Raw genomic sequence first — 19,122 nt, forward strand, 5'->3', positions numbered from 1 at the left:
TTCCTACTTTCTGTTTCTGTTCCTCTCACATCATTTGTCTTTTCTATATTTAGACTTCAGGTCTATCAGTGATTCCAGAATACCTTTAGAATCTGCTTAGTCCTGATGGCAAAACCCAAATGAATGATTCTCTAGTATCCACATTCTAAAAACTAAATCACAAAATAGTTTCCTCTTCCAAGATAGTCATATCTAAGCTAACATTTTTCTCAACATATTTTACCAGATATGTATAGATCTAGAAATTATGACACAAAATTCTCAAGACAAAACTTTGAAAGGAAATGCTTTTGATCCACTGGCAAAGTTGTCAGTAAACATTTTACTTATCTGTGTGTTTAATTGCCATACTCCCCCCAAATATTTTGAAAGTTGATAATTTTCTTTCTTCTGAAGTTGGGAAAAGAACCCAGAAATATGTTTAAGACATCACCAGTTTCAACATAAGAAAAATGCCACTCATGCTTATATATTATCATTTTAATTCAACTGCAGATGAGAACAAAGATATGAGACATCTCCAATTAGTTACACAGACTAAAATGGAGTCACGTTCTGGCAATGCTCTTAGAAATCCAGGTTAAATCAACAAAGTTTGTAGTTTTGTAACTGTTCTTTGAAATTATATTATGTATCAGTAGCACTAATGATTCCACTAACAGCATTGTTATTTTCTCTTGAATTATAAGACTAGAAGGCGGAATTGGGGAGACCCGGGCTTGCGCAACCTAAACAGCGCCGGGAGCAAGGAAAGTGGCCGATGCGCAGCGCTGCCATGCTCGGGCACTGCTCCCTGGAGGACGGTTGAGAACCCGACCGTGTGGCTAGCTGGGCTCAGAGTGGAGGAGGGTCAGGATGGACGAGGACGTGCTGACTACCCTGAAGATCCTCATCATCCGTGAGAGTAGCGTGGACAAGTCCAGCCTGCTCTTGAGGTTCACAGATGATACTTTCGATCTGGAACTTACAGCAAGGATAGATTTCTTGTTCCAGAAGCAAGGCAGTGCCAGAAACCACTAGAATGGAAGCGAAATTGACTTCCATGCTCTTCCTGAAGATGGAGAAGTGGTTAAGGCCGTGATCTTCGGGGACGAACCAGACGGCCACTCTGACCAGGTGCCCTACATCCTGATCTGGCAGGACATGATCGAGAATCCCCCTCCTTGGATAAAACCATTTTTACCCCCCCAAAGCAGGACCTACCAAGATTCTAGCCCTGCGGAAAGCCGAGAAGGAGACCGACTCTACGACCCAACCCCTTTATCCGGTCTTCCAGGATTCCTCCCCGGAGAACCAGATCCTCCCGCTGACCTACTGGGCACCCCCTCCCCCTTCCACCCCTCCATTGGAGGCACTGGGGGCTGCAGAAGGGGCGCCACCCCTCCCTGATGAGGGAGTCCCTGTGCACGGGTCAGCAGTGGGGACACGTGTAGGGACCCACCTGGTGGCCCCACCTCCAAATGCGGGGTGGCCGACTCCACCACCCTTCCTCTCCCTGCCATGCCCCCCCCCCCCAAGATGAGACTGACGGACAGCTAATGTTATATTGCAAAGTTCTCTGATAATGCGAGAGATCTAATGGGGCTTTTAGATACTGTTCTCTTTACCCACCAGCCTACTTGGGATGACTGCCAACAGCTCTTGCAGGTTCTCCTCACCACCGAAGAGAGAGAACGAATTCAGGTGGAAGCCTGGAAGTCTGTCCTGGGAGAAGACAGCTGACTCAAAACCCAGACCTCATAAATGCTGCCTTCCCCTTATCCTGCCCCACCTGGGACTACAACTTGGCTGAAGGTAAGGAGAGACTCCGGGTCTACCGCCAGACTCTAATGGCAGGTCTCAAGGCTGCCGTGCAAGCCTACCAATCTGGCCAAGGTCTATGATATAAGACAGGGTAAGGATGAGAGTCCAGCAGCCTTCTTAGAATCGTGGAGGCTTTTAGGCAGTGCACCCCTATGAACCCAGAAGCCCCAGAAACAAAGGCTGCAATTATCATGGCTTTTGTTAACCAGGCCACTCCAGACATTAAAAAGAAATTGCAAAGAGTAGAGAGACTAGGAGAGAAGAGCAGTCAGTAATAGTAGCACAAAGAGCCTATAATAATAGAGGAAGTCCGGAAGAACAATAAACCAAACTAAGTGAGCAGCAGACCCAAAACCTGGCCAAGATCCTGCTAGCTACAACCATGGATGACCCACAGGAAAGACGGAGACACCTCAAGAAGCTGGCTTCAGGGACAGGTAAGGAGGATGGTCCTGGTCCCCGTCGGGAGTGCCCTAAGGTGAACAAAAACCAATGTGCTTTTTGCAAAGAAAAGGGCCACTGGGTGAAAGACTGCCCTAAGAAAAGATCTTAGGCCCCTGCCAAGATCTTGGAAATGGAGAACCTGGACAATTAGGGGAGTTAGGGTTCGGCACCCCTCCCCGAGCCCAGGGTAACTCTTAGAGTGGAGGGGCAACCTGTTGAATTCCTAGTGGACACTAGGGCACAACATTTGGTTTTATTACAACCCCAAGGGAAATTGGCAAACAAGACTTCATGGGTATAAGGGGCCACGGGCACCAAACAGTACTCATGGACTACCTGAAGAACTGAGGATCTCGGCATGGGCCGGGTATCCCATTCCTTCATGGTCATCCCTGAGTGTTCCTACCCATTGTTAGGTTGGGATTTGCTCACCAAGATGGGGACACAAATTTGCTTCCACCCTGAAGGAGCAAAAATCCTAAACAAGGAGGGGCACCCTGTTCAAGTGCTTGTCCTGAGTTTAGAAGACGAATATCGTCTCCACCAAACACCATCAGCCCCAATGACTGACATTGACCGCTGGCTGTGGGAATTTCCCCAAGTGTGGGCAGAAACGGGGAATTGGGCTGGCCTGGCACTGACCGGCCATATACATAGAACTAAAGCCAGGGGCAGACCCTGTCAGGGTCTGTCAATACCCTATGCCTCTCGTAGCATGTACGGGAATCACACCCCACATACAGCAACTACTGGACTCGGACATATTAAGGCCTTGCCAATCGGCATGGAACACACTCCCTTGCTGCTGGTTCAGAAACCGCACTCTAACGATTACAGGCCAGTCTAGGACTTAAGGGAAGTCAACTGGCGGTGAGTAGAGGATATGCACCCTACAGTCCCAAACCCATACACCCTCCTCTCCACTCTGCCTCCAGACAAAACTTGGTATACGGTATTAGATTTAAAAGGCGCCTTTTTCAGCCTGCCTTTAGCACTCAAGAGCCAAGACCTCTTCGCCTTTGAATGGACGGGCCCTGAGAAAGACATCAATGGACTCAACTACCACAAGGATTCAAAAATTCACTGACCATCTTCAATGAGGCCTTACACAAAGACTTCGGTGAGTTCCATTCCAAGCACCCTCATTTGACCTTATTACAATATGTAGATGATATCCTGTTGGTGGCGGAGGGGACCAGGACACATGACTGCAAGGCACCAGGGACTTGCTCCAGACAATAGCAGCTCTAGGATACCGGGCCTCAGCTAAAAAATCCCAGATCTGCAGAGCACAGGTGAGCTACCTTGGGTACAAATTAAAGGATGGACAAAGATGGTTAATGGCTGCACAGAAGGAAACCATCTTAAAGATCCCACAGCCGCAAACCATCCGCCAGGTATGTGAATTCCTGGGGTCAGCAGGGTTCTCTGTCGATTATGGATTCTGGGTTTTGCCGAGATGGCCAGACCCCTCTATGAGGCCACCAGGCACCAGCAAAATTTTGAATGGACAGGGGCCATGAACAGAGCTTTTAATGACCTTAAACAGGCCTTGCTGTCTGCCCCGGCTCTCGGGTTGCCTGACCTAGCCAAGCCCTTCTACCTGTATGTGGACGAGAAAGACAGGGTGGCAAAAGGGGTCCTTGTCCAGTACATAGGTCCCAGGAAGAGACCCATAGCCTATATCTCCAAAAAGCTGGACACGGTGGCTGCTGGATGGCCCCCATACTTAAAAATTATTGTCGCGGTGGCCACTATGGTTAAGGACACAGGCAAGCTGGCCATGGGGCAAGAACTGCATGTTACCATCCCACATGCTATTGAAGGGGTACTCAAACGCCCCCAGACCACTGTATCAACAATGCCCATCTGACCCATTATCAGAGCCTACTGCTAAACCCCTTCAGAATTTTATTTAAGCCACCAACAACCCTGAATCTGGCAATGCTACTCCCTAATCCAGACTGGGACCCCCCCCCCTCTACATGACTGTCAAGAAATTTTGGCACAGGTGCACAGAATCAGAGCTGATCTCCAGGACTAGCCACTGCCAAACGCAGACGCCACCTGGTACATGGACGGCAGCAGTTTTGTCTGAGAAGGAGTCAGATATGCGGGGGCCGCCGTAACCAAGGAAACGGAGACAATCTGGGCAGAGCCATTGGCAGAAGTGATCACACTGGCCAAGGCACTGACCATGGGAGAAGGTAAATGAATAAACATTTACACCGACAGCAGGTACGCCTTTGCCACCGCTCACATCCACGGAGCCCTTTACAGAGAGAGAGGGCTTCTGACAGCAGAGGGAAAGACTATTAAAAACAAAACAGGGATCCTTGAACTCCTGAGGGCCCTCTGGCTGCCCAAGGCATTAGCTATCATCCATTGTCCGGGACACCAAAAGGCAGACACACCAGTAGCCAGGAGAAACCAGCTAGCCGATTTGAAAGCAAAGGAGGCAGCCCTTTCGGTGACCCAGGTCTTAGCAACCACGCTACCCGATCCGGGGGCACCGACCCTGCCGAACACCCCCAACTATACTGATGCTGATTTACACTGGATCAAACACTTGCCTATGACCCAGTGCTTGCGTGGCTGGTGGAGGGCTGCAGACTCCAGCATCATCCTGCCAGAGGAACTAGGACGGCGAGTCCTATCCAAAATGCACTGGAGTATTCATATGGGAACAATGAAGATGGAAGACCTCATACGATACACAAAGATCACTATTAAATACTCTTGAGCAAAAATCGAGCAGATTGTGGCAAGCTGCCACACATGCCAGTTAACTAATGCCACCGCCCATGGATCTAACCCAGGCACCCGGCTCTGAGGGGACTACCCAGGAGCCTACTGGGAAGTGGACTTCACTGAGGTAAAACCTGGAAAATACAGATACAGGTATTTACTATTTACTAGTATTTGTAGATAACTTTTTCAGGATGGACAGAGGCTTTTCCCACCAAACGTGAAACAGCACAGACTGTGACCAAGAAATCCTGTTAAGATTGGATCAGACAACAGCCCAGGATTCATCTCTAAGGTAACACGGGGAGTGGCACTAGTACTTGGGGTAGATTGGAAATTACATTGTGCATATAGGCCTCAAAGCTCAGGACAGGTAGAGAGGATGAACAGAACATTAAAGGAGACCTTAACTAAATTAGCCCTGGAGACTGGCGAGGACTGGGTGACTCTCCTCCCCTTTGCCCTGTATAGGGTGAGGAACTCACCTATAAGATGGGACTTACCCCCTACGAAATCATGTTCGGTATTCCTCCACCTATTATCCCCAATTTAAAACCTGAGGTGCTTATGAGTTTGATGATCACCAACTCCTTTTCTCCCTCCAAATGTTACAACGAACCCATGAACAGGTGTGGCCTAAGCTGAGGGCCTATGAGACTGGGCCACCCCTGGCCCCCATCGATACCAGCCGGGTGACTGGGTGTATATCTGGAGATACCAACACCAGACACTTCAACCTTGCTGGAGGGGACCCTACGTTGTGATCCTGACCACTCCCACTGCTCTCAAAGTCAACGGGATTACTCCCTGGGTCCACTACACCCACGTCTGGCCAGCTGATCCACACTCCACACGCCATTCTCAAGGGCTTTGTTCCAGAATGGAAAAGCCAACCAGACAAGGACAATCCCCTAAAGCTAAGACTGTGCCGTTCTCACTTATTTCCCACCTCCAAGACTCCCTAGGCTGAGGTTGTCCTTCAAAATAGATTAGACTCAGTCTTCTTACAACAAAGGCAGGGGGGTGGGGTGGGATGGGTTATGTGCTGCCTTAAACACAGGATGTTGCTTCTTCACTGGGATGTAAACAGGAGCGAGAACAGCAACAAGGTTGGTTTGAATCCTGGTTTAATCATTCCCCCTGGCTCACTCTGAGAGCAACCTGGACCCATGATAGGGTCCTTCCTTAGGTTCCTCTGAGAGGGGGAAATGTCAAGGCCGAGAAAATTAAGGCCATTCCACCTTAAGTTCAGCGTTAGCACAAGTACAGCCATCTCAGGCCCTTTTGGATAAGAGCTGAAATTTACATTACCTCAGTTACAGGAAAAAAAACAGCTTATAGGTTAACCCTGGAAAGCCCCATATTAGAATGAGAACAAAGCTCAATGCTCTTGAAAGCCCCATATCAGAATGTAAACAGAACTTGAGAAATTCCTCCACCCCTTCTGGAGGTCCCCTAGACCAGCCCATAAAACTAAGCTGGAACCCACCTCGGGGTCCAAGTCCCTGCTCCGCTGTGTCGGGTATACTTGGACCTAAGCTCAAGCTTGTAAATAAACCCTCGTGTATTTGGAAAAAAAAGAAATATTATTCAATATAAGTGAAATCTGAGGAATACATACATTTTATCCTAGTATTTACCCTCTGGCCTCTGGTTCCCCATCTACAAAATGATGACTATAATAGTACCTATATCATAGATATAATATTAATAAATTAATAAATTACATAAAGTGCTTAACGCAATGCCTGGTACAGAGAAAGTCCCCATTAAATAGTAGTTATTACTATTTTTATTATGAAATTCAGGTTTCAGATTTCTGAAGTGTGGCAAAAATGAGCACATCATTGCTAAAACCTCTATAGAAAGGAACACTTCTGTCAAGAAATAGCAATATAGTGTTATTTCAAAGATACTGAAATTCAAAGTCAAAGTTGTTCATTAGAAAAGTTTTTTTTTAGTAGTTAAATTGGCAGGAGTTACAAGGCAATGATTACATAATTCAAAATACTATTGCAAACCTCTATGTTTATTGCAGCAGTATTTACAATAGCTTAGACATAGAAGAAAACTAAGTGTCTATGATAAATGAATGAAGATAGATGCACAGAAGACAGACACACACACACATGCACACACACTGGAATATATTATTCAGCTACAAAAAAGAATGAATGAATGAAATCTTGCCATTTGCTACAACATGGATGGATATTCCGGGTATCATGCTAAGTGAAACAAGTGAGACAGAGAAATAAATACCAGATGATTTCACTTTTATGTGGAATCTAAAAAACATATAAACAAACATACAGAAAACAGAAACAAACTCATAAATACAAAAAGGAAACGGTTGGTTGCCAAAGGAAAGAAGAGTGGGAGGATGCATGAAACAGGTGAATGGGATTAAGAGGGACAAACTTCTAGTTCTAAATAAGTCACAGAGATGAAAAGTACAGCATAGGCAATATAGCCAATAATATCATAATAACACTGTATGGTGACAGATGGTAACTATATTTATTGTGGTGAGCATTTTGTAATGTATATAATTTTTGAAACACTGTTGTATGCCTGAAAACTAATATAACATTTATGCCAAACAAACTTCAATAATAAAAAAAACTTTAATAGTTGCATAAATATGTTTTGAAAACATGAGTATCTCAGTTTTACATTAACTTCTCACCTATGATAGCTTTTGCTTTATTCATTAGTTTATTAGATTGAACTTTCCCATCAGCTGGAAAATGGGATACAAATTACAGAGATCACAATGAGATTCACAAACAGAATATGAACTTACTCATTGTGAAATAGAGCATCAGAAATCAACAACTTCCCATGATAGATGTCTATGTCTCTCCTCCATCTCCACATCATAAAAAATTTAAAAATGAGTACTCTGCAAATGGTACAATGTTCTTTTAAAGTACTAAGATGTTAAACTCTACTTACAGCATTAGAACGGAAACTTAAAGATTTAAAAGTTTTCTCCTCCAAACCCATCATTTTGATTTGATCTCCTGACCTCTCTAACCTGTTCTGTTTCAGTCAGGGAAGGAAAGAAAACTGAATTTAATGATTGTCTACTAAACCATGTAGTGTGATGGGTGCTTTCATACCATAACTCAAACTTTTGTTATTATCATTTTTTAAAGAAAAACAAAGAAACAGCCTCAGAAAAGTAAAGATACGTGCCTAAAGTCACAAAGCTAGTAGGAGAGAAAACTGTAGCTGTCAGATTCCTAAATCAACACTTGCTCCATTCTACCAAATCAACCATGCTGCTGGGGTAGAATTTAAAAGCAGCCAATCAAAAAAAATAAAAAAAAAAAAAAATAAATAAAAGCAGCCAATCACTTGCATTAATATTCTTAAAACTGACCATAAGCATCCTTACACTTCAGAAAGCACCTTCCCTAATATGATACTCCTAACTCCCAAGTCAAATTTTCACTTCTGTTTCTTGCCTACATATTTCTTTTCCCACTTTAATCAAATGCAACCTTAAGAACAATCACTATGGGGGATCCCTGGGTGGCGCAGCGGTTTGGCGCCTGCCTTTGGCGATCCTGGAGACCCGGGATCGAGTCCCACGTCGGGCTCCTGGCATGGACCCTGCTTCTCCCTCCTCCTGTGTTTCTGCCTCTCTCTCTCTCTCTCTCTCTCTCTCTCTATGTCTATCATAAATAAGTAAATAAATAAATAAATATTAAAAAAAAAAGAACAATCACTACAACTTATCCCTGCATGGGTTGATGGATATTAGGATTGTTTCCAATTTGTAGTCATTAGGAATAAAGCTGCTATGAATGTTCATTCACAAATATTTTTGTGAACATATATATTCATTTATCCTGGAAAAACACCCATCAGGGGGATTGCTGGGTCTTATGGTAAATTTAGAAAAAAGAAAATCCTTTTCTACCCTAAGATCACAATATTATTTACCTATGTTTTCTTCAAGAAGTTCTCCTTAGGGCAGATATATAAATAGTTGTCTTTAACTAATAAATGAAAATTGAATTTTGGGTTTAGTTTTTATTAACTAAATTCATTGGAAACAATCTAACGTACATTACTTTTCAAAAAGTGGCAAAATATGCAAAATATACAAAAAAGAATTTGCCACAGATACTACTGAAAGTTTATTTTATTATTTTAAAGATTTTATTTATTCATGAGAAACAGAGAGAGAGAGGCAGAGACATAGGCAAAGAAATAAGCAGGCTCCTCACAGGGAGCCCAATGCGAGACTCAATCCCGAACCCCAGGATTATACCCCGATCCGAAGGCAGACACTCAACTGCTGAGCCACCCAGGCATCCCACTGCTGCAAGTTTAAAAAGTTTATATACTTAATTAAATCTCTAGCACTTAACATAGTATCACTTATTTAGTAAATATCTGTTAAATAAATGAATGAATTAGTTCATTAACAAATTTTTCACTCACCAGCAGATGACCTCCCATCTTTTATCCCATTCTTCTCATTCATGTCTTTATCAGCTGTAAAATAAGAAACTAGGTCACAAAGCTAAATACTTATAGTGAATTTTATAAAACTATTAATGTAATTATAGCAATTTAAGGAAGTTGTATGTATTGATCTAAATATGATCCAACTTAATTCCAAATAAATATAAGGAATAGGAAAAAAGAAAGCTATTAGTCAATGAAGATTCCTGTTTCAGAGACATAATGAATCATAATGACCTACAAAATAAGGCAGTTTGAAATAAATAATGAACAAAAAAAATCAGAATTCAAGTTTTTAGTATCTTTCAAAACTCACAATGAGTTCCCTTTTAGAAGGTGATGAAAAGAAGACACATTCAGGGTGCCTGGGGGGCTGGGTTGGTAGAACATGTGATTCTGGATCTTGGGGTTGCAGGTTTGAGCTCCGCACTGGGCAGAGAGATTGCTTAAAAATAAAATCTTAAAAAAAAACATTCATTCTGCTCATGTAAGGAGATGGTGATAAGGCATCTTTTCTTTCCTTGAGACCTAACAAAACTTTTAAGCAATCCATTTTAATGAGCTGCCTCTTAAAATTGTGCAAACCAACCAAGAAAAACAGGGTCTGTGCTTGATAGTATTTTAGGAGCCCTGGAAGGCAGCATGACATGCAGCCTGTGCTGAGAAAATACAGTCAGAGGAAAGTAGAGAAGAAATGGGAGCACTGAAGAGGGAGGGGGCAAGATGGCGGAAGAGTAGGATCCCCAAGTCACCTGTCCCCACCAAATTACCCAGATAACTTTCAAATCACCCTGAAAACCTATGAATTCGGTCTTAGATTTAAAGAGAGAACAGCCTGGAATGCTACAGTGAGAAGAGTTCACGCTTCTATCAAGTACAACTTGTTTTTGGCCACTCTGCACTGAGCAAAATGACTAGAAGGAGAAACTCACCTCAAAAGAAGGAATCAGAAACAGTCCTCTCTCCCATAGAGTTACAAAATTTGGATTACAATTCAATGTCAGAAAGCCAATTCAGAAGTATAATTATAAAGCTACTGGTCACTCTAGAAAAAAGTGTAAAGGATTCAAGAGACGTCCTGACTACAGAATTTAGATCTAATCAGGCAGAAATTAAAAATCAATTAAATGAGGGCAGCCCCAGTGGCGCAGCGGTTTAGAGCCGCCTGCAGCCCAGGGTGTGATCCTGGAGACCAGGGATCGAGTCCCATGTCAGGCTCTCAGCATGGAGCCTACTTTTCCCTCTGCCTGTGTCTCTGCCTCTCTCTCTCTCTCTCTCTGAATAAATAAATAAAATAATCTTTTTAAAAAATCAATTAAATGAGATGCAATCCAAACTAGAGGTTCTAATGACAAGAGTTGACGAGGTAGAAGAACAGTGAATGACGTAGAAGACAAGTTGATGGCAAGGAGGGAAACTGAGGAAAAAAGAGAAAAACAAAAGATCATGACAGCCTCAGAAGGAAAAATCTACATTTAATTGGGGTTCCCCAGGGTGTCAAAAGGGACAGAAGTCAAGAATATGTATTTGAACAAATCATAGCTGAGAATTTTTCTAGCCTGGGAAGGGAAACAGGCATTCAGATCCAGGAGATAGAGAGATCTCCCCCTAAAATCAATAAAAACTTCTCAACACCTCAATCTTTAATAGTGAAACTTGCAAATTCCAAAGATAAAGAGAAGATCCTTAAAGCAGCAAGAGACAAGAAATCTCTAATTTTATGGAGAGAAATATTAGATTAACAGCAGACCTCTCCACAGAGACCTGGCAGGCCAGAAGGGGCTGGCAGGATATATTCAGGGTCCTAAATGAGAAGAACCTGCAGCCAAGAATACTTTATCCGGCAAGCCTCTCATTCAGAATAGAAGGAGAGATAAAGAGCTCCAAGATAGGCAGAAACTGAAAGAATATGTGACTACCAAGCCAGCTCTGCAAGAAATACTAAGGGGGGACTCTGTAATAGAAAGAGGAGGTCCAAGGGAACAATCCACAAAAACAGGGACTGAATAGGTATCATGATGACACTAAATTCATATCTTTCAATAGTAACCCTGAACGTGAATGGGCTTAATGACCCCATCAAAAGGCACAGGGTTTCAGACTGGATAAAAAAGCAGGACCCATCTATTTGCTGTCTACAAGAGACTCATTTTAGACAGAAGGATACCCACAGCCTGAAAATGAAAGGTTGGAGGACCATTTACCATTCGAATGGTCCTCAAAAGAAAGCAGGGGTAGCCATCCTCATATCAGATAAACTAAAGTTTATCCCAAAGACTGTAGTAAGAGATGAAGAGGGACACTATATCATACTTAAAGGATTTATCCAACAAGAGGACCTAACAATCATAAATATTTATGCCCCGAATGTGGGAGCTGCCAAGTATATCAATCAATAACCAAAGTTAAGACATACTTAGATAATAATACACTTATACTTGGTGACTTGAATGTAGCACTTTCTACAATTGACAGATCTTCTAAGCACATCTCCAAAGAAACAAGAGCTTTAAATGATACACTGGACCAGATGGATTTCACAGATATTTACAGAACTTTACATCCAAACGCAGCTGAATACACATTCTTCTCAAGTGCACATGGAACTTTCTCCAGAATAGACCACATACTGGGTCACAAATCGGTTCTGAACCGATACTAAAAGATTGGGATCATCCCCTGCATATTTTTAGACCATAATGCTTTGAAATTAAAACTAAATAACAAGAAGAAGTTTGGAAGGATTTCAAACACGTGGAGGCTAAGGACCATTCTGCTAAAAGATGAAAGGGTCAACCAGGAAATTAGGGAAGAATTAAAAAGATTCATGGAAACTAATGAGAATGAAGATACAACCATTCAAAATCTTTGGGGTACTCTCACAGAACATGAGAGACTCCTAATTCTGGGAAAAGAACAAGGGGTGGTGGAAAGGGAGGTAAGTGGGGGTGGGTGTGACTGGGTGACGGGCACTGAGGGGGGCACTTGATGGGATGAGCACTGGGTGTTATTCTATATGTTGGCAAATTAAACACCAATACAAAAAAAAGAAACCTAAAAAAAAGTCATAGAATATGTAACATCTTGGGATAAGCTTATTAAACGCAGTATAAAGGCAAAATCTTTGGGATACAGCAAAAGCAGTTCTGAGGGGGAAATGCATCGCAATACAGGCATACATCCCCAAACTGGAAAGAATGCAAATACAAAAGCTAACCTTGCACTTAAAGGAGCTGGAGAAAAAACAGCAAATAGATCCTACATCCAGCAGAAGAAGAGAGTTAATAAAGATTCGAGCAGAACTCAATGAAATAGAGACCAGAAGAACTGTGGAACAGATGAACAAAACCAGGAGTTGGCTCTTTGAAAGAATTAATAAGATAGATAAACCATTAGCCAGCCTTATTAAAAAGGAGAGAAAAGACTCAAATTAATAAAATCATGAATGAGAAAGGAGAGATCACCACCAATACCAAGGAAATACAAACGATCTTAAAAACTTATTATGAGCAGCTGTACGCCAACAAATCAGGCAATCTATAGAAGAAATGAATGCATTCCTGGAAAGCCACAAACTACCAAAACTGGAACAGGAAGAAATAGAAAACCTGAACAGGCCAATAACCAGGGAGGAAATTGAAGCAGTCATCAAAAACCTCCCAAGACACAAAAGTCCAGGGCCAGATGGCTTCCCAGGGGAATTCTATCAAACGTTTAAAGAAGAAACCATACCTATTCTACTAAAGCTGCTCAGATAGATAGAAAGAGATGGAATACTTCCAAATTTGTTCTGTGAGGCCAGCTTCACTTTAATACCAAAACCAGACAAAGACCCCACCAAAAAGGAGAATTACAGACCAATATCCCTGATGAACATGGATGCAAAAATTCTCAACAAGATACTAGCCAATAGGATCCAAAAATACTTAAAGAAGATTATTCACCATGACCAAGTGGGATTTATCCCTGTGATGCAAGGCTGGTTCAACACCCGTAAAGCAATCAATGTGATTGATCATATCAGCAAGAGAAAAAACAAGAACTATATAATCCTCTCAATAGATGCAGAGAAAGCATTTGACAAAATACAGCATCCATTCCTGATCCAAACTCTTCAGAGTTTAGGGATAGAGAAAACATTCCTCAGCATCTTAAAAGCCATCTACGAAAAGCCCACAGAAAATATCATTCTCAATGGGGAAGCACTGGGAGCCTTTCCACTAAGATCAGGAACACGACAGGGATTTCACTCTCACCACTGCTATTCAACATAGTACTAAAAGTCCTAGCCTCAGCAATCAGGCAACAAAAAGACATTAAAGGCATTCAAATTGGCAAAGAAGAAGTCAAACTCTCCCTCTTTGCAGATGACATGATACTCTACATAGAAAACCCAAGGACTCCACCCCAAGATTGCTAGAACTCATACAGCAATTTGGCAGCATGGCAGGATACAAAATCAATGCCCAGAAGTCAGTGGCATTTTATACACTAACAATGAAACTGAAGAAAGAGAAATTAAGGAATCAATTCCATTTACAATTGCACCCAAATGCATAAGGTACCTGAGAATAAACCTAACCAAAGAGGTGAAGGATCTATACCCTAAAAACTACAGAACACTTCTGAAAGAAACTGAGGAAGACACAAAGAGATGGAAAAATATTCCATGCTCATGGATTGGAAGAATTAATATTGTGAAAACGTCAGTGCTTCCCAGGGCAATTTACACATTTAATGCAGTCCCTATCAAAATACCATGGGCTTTCTTCAGAGAGTTGTAACAAATCATCTTAAGATTTGTGTGGAATCAGAAAAGACCCCGAATAGCCAGGGGAATATTAAAAAAGAAAACCAGAGCTAGGGGCATCACAATGCCAGATTTCAGGTTGTACTACAAAGCTGTGGTCATCAAGACAGTGCGGTACTGGCACAAAAACAGACACATAGATCAATGGAACAGAATAGAGAATTCAGAAATGGGCCCTCAACTTTATGGTCAACTAATATTCGACAAAGAAGGAAAGACTATCTACTGGAAAAAGGACAGTCTCTTCAATAAATGGTGCTGGGAAAAATTGGACAGTCACATGCAGAAGAATGAAACTAGATCATTCTCTTACACCATACACAAAGATAAACTCAGAATGGATGAAAGATCCTAATGTGAGACAAGAATCCATCAAAATCCTAGAGGAGAACACAGGCAACACCCTTTTTGAACTTGGCTACAGGAACTTCTTGTAAGATGCATCCATGAAGACAAGAGAAACAAAAGCAAGAATGAACTATTGGGACTTCATCAAGATAAGAAGCTTTTGCACAGCAAAAGAAACAGTCAACAAAGCTAAAAGACAACCTACAGAATGGGAGAAGATATTTGCCAATGACGTATCAGATAAAGGGCTAGTTTCCAAGATCTATAAAGAACTTATTAAACTCAACAGCAAAGAAACCAACAATCCAATCATGAAATGGGCAAAAGACATGAACAGAGATCTTACAGAGGAAAACATAGACATGGCCAACAAGCACATGAGAAAATGCTCTGCATCACTGGCCATCAGGGAAATACAAATCAAAACCACAATGAGATACCACCTCACACCAGTGAGAATGGGGAAAATTAACAAGGCAGGAAACAAGAAATGTTGGAGAGGATGCGGAGAAAGGGGAACCCTCTTGCACTGTTGGTGGGAATGTGAACTGTTACAGCCACTCTGGAAAACTGTGTGGAGGTTCCTCAAAGAGTTAAATATAGATCTGCCCTATGACCCAGCAATTGCATTGCTGGGGATTTACCCCCAAAGATACAGAGTCAGTGAAACGCCGGGACACCTGCACCCCAATTTTTATAGCAGCAATGTCCACGATAGCCAAACTGCGGAAGGAGCCTCGGTGTCCATCGAAAGATGAATGGATAAAGAAGATGTGGTCTATGTATACAATGGAATATTACTCAGCCTTTAGAGATGACAAATACCATTTGCTCGACATGGATGGACATGGAGGGTATTATGCTGAGTGAAATAAGTCAATCGGAGAAGGACAAACATTATATGGTCTCATTCATTTGGGGAATATAAAAAATAGTCAAAGGGAATAAAGGGGAAAGGAGAGAAAATGAGTGGAAAGTATCAGTGAGGGGACAGAACATGAGAGACTCTAACTCTGGGAAAAGAACAAGGGGTGGTGGAAAGGGAGGTGGGCAGGGGGTGGGGGTGACTGGGTGATGGGCACTGAGGGAGGCACTTGATGGGATGAGCATAACACTGGATGTTATGGTATATTTTGTCAAATTGAGCTCCAATAAAAAAAATAAAAAATAAAGAAATGGGAGCACTGCCATCTTCAGCAGAAGAGTGTGTCACAGCCACCACATTTTCCACAGCTCCAAAATAGATCAAATAGCAAAAGATCTCCTGTGACCCAGTAAAAGGAAAAGAGGTTAGAGACAGAAGCCAAAAGTCCCAATGTGCCTGACAGTCAAGCGGAGGTTCCACAGCCAGTACAGAAGGCAAGATAAAATGCCAAGTGAAAAGGGAGGTCATTGAGTGAATGCCAGCATGAAGATTTAAAAATAAATGAGGATAGGAGCAGACATATTATCATAATGATGGTAACCTCTGGTTTGTCTCAACTATAGTAACCTACCTGGCCGAAGCTGCTCCTTCATTTTCTTTTCTGAGCCCTACAACACCATTTCCATACCCGGACACACCAGTATTTCTATTTGGAATGCCTGAACCACCCGTCCTAATCTATAAAGTCCAGGTGAGGACTACTTAACCTCTCTTCCCAGTCTTCTGCAAACTAGGGAGTCAGGTACAAGAGCAGCCAGCTTTTCTGTATAATTCTATTGTCAAGGATTCATTCAGTGCTGTTTCCTTCACATCCATTTCCCTGTCAGTGTCAGGCCTCCTCTCCCAAGCTCCGCTTGCCTAGGGAACATTGTCTGGTCCTAGCTGTGGTTCCCCCATCACTCTTTCCTCACACCCCTTATTGTCATCATAAGGCAAGATGCCCATTCTCAACACTTCTAGTCAACATTATACTGGAGGTGCTAGCCAATAAAATAAGTCAAGAACAAGAGAAAGAAATAAAAGGCATAGAGAATGGGAAGAAAGAAGTAAAATCATGTCTATCTGCAGATTACATAATTATTTACATGAAAATCTTAAGGAATCTACCAAAATACCAGGGCTAATAAGAAAATTTAACAGAGCCACAGAGTACAAGGGTAATTCAAATAAATAGATTCAATTTTATCATATTGGCATCAAACAATTTTTCCATTTTATTCTTCAAAACCATGCTTCCAAACTGTCTTCTGAAGAACACAGGAAAAACTAGTATGTGAACTACAAAGGGTTCTGTACAACTTGAGGTTAGCCTTGGGAAATGAATGAGGAAGTAAAGGTAACAGAATTGAGAATAGTAATGGGGGCTTCCACTATAACAGAATATTTTTATTTCTTTAAAAATCAAAAAGTTAAAGGTCCAAAGCAAATATAGGAAACTATTAAATGTTGTTAAATCTATTATTTCCTATAATTTCTGTGTGTTTGAAATATTCCATAATTTTTTCAAGTTTTTACTTAAATTCTAGTTAGTTAACATATAATATTGGTTTCAGGTATGGAATATAGAGATTCATCACTTATATACAACACCCAGTGCTCATTACAAGTACCCTTTTTAATCTGTATTATCATTTTACCCATGGTAAATGGGTAAAAGTACCCATTTTACCCATTTTACTCACCTCTTTCCATCAACCCTCAGTTTGTTCTCTATCATGAAGAGTCTGTTTTATGGTTTGCCTCCCCCTCTTAATCTCCCACTATGTTCATCTAGTTTGTTTCTTAACTTCTACATATAAGTGAAATCATATGGTATTTGTCTTTCTCTGACTGACTTATTTTGCTTAGCACAATACACTCTAGCTGCATCCATATCACTGCAAATGGCAAGATTTCATTCTTTTTGATGGCTGAGTAATAGTCCATTTTATATGTATATACCACATCTTCTTTATGCATATATCAGTCAATGGACATTTGGCCTCTTTCTATTGTTTGGCTATTGTTAATAATGCTCCTATAAACATTGGGGCACAAGTACCCCCTTCAAACTAGTACTTTTGTAGCCTTTGGGTAAATACCTATTAGTGTAATTCTGGATTGTTGGGTATCATTTCTAAAATTATCAAAACAAAATAACAACAATGAAAGAATTCTGTGATCTGGTAGATTCAGGGTCTGCTGTATATCAACTCTATCAAACTCTTTTTTTTAATATTTTATTTATTTATTCATGAGACACAGAAAAAGAGAGAGAGAGAGAGAGAGAGGCAGAGACACAGGCAGAGGGATAAGCAGGCTCCATGCAGGGAGCCCGACGTGGGACCCTGGGCCAAAGGCAGGTGCTAAACTACTGAGCCACCCAGGGATCCCTCTATCAAACTCTTAAATGTATAAAGTCTCTTAATAGTCTGGTTGCAGGGAAATTTGTTTTATACTCTAGTGTTTTTCATATTTAGTCACAGGACTCTTTTTTATGACATATTCATAGATATCCCATGGGCCAGCATTCACGGATACCAGTTTTTGATACACTGCTTCATAAAGAATGACTTCCCAAAATAGTTTAAAGAATTATTCAATGCAAATTAATACACTAAAATAGAAATAGAAAAAATTTTAAAACACACAAGAAAAAGGTAGTAAATAACAAACAAAGCCAATAGTTATAATGATTAAATATTAAATTTAGATCTGAACTTTTTGGAAGCTAAGGCATAATGGGGAACTCAGGTTACTGTCTACACAAAGAAGCACACTGGTCTTTGGGAGAGAGAAAGGTTTTTTTATATATTAAATTTCAAGACATTTTTCATATTCATCACTAAATAGCATAATGGGCAATGCTTTCAGGAGATACAGTGACACTTTTGTTATGGCTGTTTTTGGCACCAGTTCTCAAAAACAGCTGAGATATATTAGAAAGTTGCCTCAAAAAAGGCATTTCTACAAAACATCTCTTCATAAATATTTTTGGCTTGTCAAAGCTACACGTGTGTGCCTATCCAAAAGTAGGTGGAGATGGTTGAAGAAGTAAACCTTGAGCTTCTGCAACCAATAAGCATGCTTAAAAATGGACAGTATAAAGTGATTTGAATGTGTGTATAATTTTGGCTTGGTGTCAGAAGTCTTCTTCTCACTTAAATGTGCAAACTATAAATCGTTCCTTCCTTTTTCAGCACCAGAGGGGCAAGAAAGTGCAGCCTACCAGGGAACTCAGAGGCCTAAGATTATGGAAACACCAGGCAAACCAAAAGAGGGAAAGGGTTCTTAACGTTATAACTGACAAACATTGTGCTAAATTTAAACTTTGAATTAGTGTATAAAGAGAAATTTTTAAAAAACCCACAGAGCTAATACAAAGAAATAGCCAAAGAAAACAATATTCAAATAAAAGAAAAATAACAAACCTGAACAAAAATTCTCCTAATAGTAACAAAGGTTTTCACTAGTTTCTTGATAAAGAATTATTATAAATCAGTACCAGGAACCACTAATTATCATGTTAAAATGTCTCATGCAATTATACTTAAGTTAAAGAAGAGTAACTTGTAAACAACCT

At 41.2% G+C, this 19,122-nt stretch overlaps 1 protein-coding gene and 1 pseudogene across 4 annotated transcripts in view; one reads left to right on the top strand and one right to left on the bottom strand.

Moving 5' to 3' along the window:
- Positions 1 to 19,122, bottom strand: part of LOC144286872 (uncharacterized) — a 112,263-nt gene that overhangs the window by 78,045 nt on the left and 15,096 nt on the right. For all 4 annotated transcript variants that reach the window (XM_077853944.1, XM_077853943.1, XM_077853941.1 and 1 more), the window contains exon 4: positions 9,454 to 9,507. The gene's annotated coding sequence lies outside the window, so the exon portion shown is untranslated. The remainder of the gene's footprint in view (positions 1 to 9,453; positions 9,508 to 19,122) is intronic.
- Positions 856 to 5,254, top strand: LOC144286238 (uncharacterized; annotated as a pseudogene).

This window comes from Canis aureus, chromosome 16 (genome assembly GCF_053574225.1).
Source record: "Canis aureus isolate CA01 chromosome 16, VMU_Caureus_v.1.0, whole genome shotgun sequence".
NCBI classification, from domain to species: Eukaryota; Metazoa; Chordata; class Mammalia; order Carnivora; family Canidae; genus Canis; species Canis aureus.